Consider the following 2,323-nt stretch of genomic DNA (forward strand, 5'->3'; position numbering starts at 1 on the left):
TTAGCTTGTTTTGTGGATATTTTTGCAATGTCGAATTCTTTGATTTCGGTAATGGTTAGGTAAGGTTGGGTTAGGTTTATTGAGGTTAGCACGTTTTGTGTATATTTTTGCAATGTCGATATCTTTGATTTCGGTGGTGGTTCGGCTTGGTTGGGTTAGGTTTGGTGAGGTAAGCACGTTTTGTGTATATTTTTGCAATGTCGAATTCTTTGATTTCGGTGATTGTTAGGTTAGGTTGGGTTAGGTTTGCTGAGGTAAGCACGTTTTGTGTATATTTTTGAAATGTCGAATTCTCTGATTTCGGTGATGGTTAGGTTAGGATGGGTTAGGTTTGGTGAGGTTAGCACTTTTTGTGTATATTTTTGCAATGTCGAATTCTTTAATTTCGGTGATGGTTAGGTTAGGTTCGGTTAGGTTTTGTGAAGTCAGCACGTTTTGTGTAAATTTTTTTTTGTCGAATTCTTTGATTTCGGTAATGGTTAGTTTAGGTTGGGTTAGGTTTGGTGAGGTTAGCACGTTTTGTGGATATTTTTGCAATGTCCAATTCTTTGATTTCAGTGATGGTTAGGTTTGGTTTGGTTAGGTTTTGTGAAGTCAGCACGTTTTGTGTATATTTTTGCAATGTCGAATTCTTTGATTTCGGTTTTGGTTAGGTTAGGTTTGGTTAGGTTTTGTGAAGTTAGCACGTTTTGTGTATATTTTTGCATTGTCAAATTCTTTGATTTCGGTAATGGTTAGTTTTGGTTGGGTTAGGTTTGGTGAGGAAAGCACGTTTTGTGTATAAATTGACAATGTCGAATTCTTTGATTTCGGTGATAGTTAGGTTAGGTTGGGTTAGGTTTGGTGAGGTAAGCACGTTTTGTGTATATTTTTGCAATGTCGTATTCTTTGATTTCGGTGATGGTTAGGTAAGTTTGGGTTAGGTTTGTTGAGGTAAGCACGTTTTGTGGATATTTTTCCAATGTCGAATTCTTTGATTTCGGTGATGGTTAGGTTAGGTTGGGTTAGGTTTCGTGAAGTAAGCACGTTTTGTGTATATTTTTGCAATGTCGAATTCTTTGAATTCGGTGATGGTTAGGTTTGGTTGGCTTAGGTTTGGTGAGGTTACCACGTTTTGTGTATATTTTTGCAATGTCGAATTCTTTGATTTCGGTGATTGTTAGGTTAGGTTTGGTTAGGTTTGGTGAGGTTCGCACGTTTTGTGGAAATTTTTGCAATGTCGAAGTCTGTGATTTCGGTCATAGTAAGGTTAGGTTGGGTGAGGTTTGGTGAGGTAAGCACGTTTTGTGTATATTTTTGAAATGTCGAATTCTTAGATTTCGGTGATGGTTAGGTTAGGATGGGTTAGGTTTGGTGAGGTAAGCACTTTTTTTGTATTTTTTTGCAATATCGAATTCTTTAATTTCGGTGATGGTTAGGTTAGGTTGGGTTAGGTTTTGTGAAGTAAGCACGTTTTGTGTAAATTTTTGCATTGTCAAATTCTTTGATTTCGGTAATGGTTAGTTTTGGTTGGGTTAGGTTTGGTGAGGTTAGCACGTTTTGTGTATATTTTTGCAATGTCGAATTCTTTGATTTCGGTGGTGGTTCGGTTAGGTTAGTTAGGTTTAATGAGGTTAGCTTGTTTTGTGTATATTTTTGCAATGTCGAATTCTTTGATTTCGGTGGTGGTTCGGTTAGGTAAGTTAGGTTTAATGAGGTTAGCTTGTTTTGTGGATATTTTTGCAATGTCGAATTCTTTGATTTCGGAGGTGGTTCGGTTCGGTTGGGTTAGGTTTAGTGAGGTTAGCACGTTTTGTGTATATTTTTGCAATGTCGAATTCTTTGATTTCGGTGGTGGTTCGGTTAGGTTAGTTAGGTTTGGTGAGGTTAGCTTGTTTTGTGGATATTTTTGCAATGTCGAATTCTTTGATTTCGGAGGTGGTTCGGTTAGGTTGGGTTAGGTTTAGTGAGGTAAGCACGTTTTGTGTATGTTTTTGCAATGTCGATATCTTTGATTTCGGTGGTGGTTAGCTTAGGTTGGGTTAGGTTTGATGAGGTTCGCACGTTTTGTGGATATTTTTGAAATATCGAATTCTTTGATTTCGGTGATAGATAGGTAAGGTTGGGTTATGTTTGGTGAGGTAAGCACGTTTTGTGTATATTTTTAAAATGTCGAATTCTTTGATTTCGGTTATTGTTAGGTTAGGTTGGGTTAGGTTTTGTGAAGTTAAGAGGTTTTGTGTATATTTTTGCAATGTCGAATTCTTTGATTTCGGTGATAGTTAGGTTAGGTTGGGTTAGGTTTGCTGAGGTAAGCACGTTTTGTGTATATTTTTGAAATGTC

The sequence above is a fragment of the Arctopsyche grandis genome, chromosome 3, assembly GCF_051622035.1.
Source record: "Arctopsyche grandis isolate Sample6627 chromosome 3, ASM5162203v2, whole genome shotgun sequence".
NCBI lineage: Eukaryota > Metazoa > Arthropoda > Insecta > Trichoptera > Hydropsychidae > Arctopsyche > Arctopsyche grandis.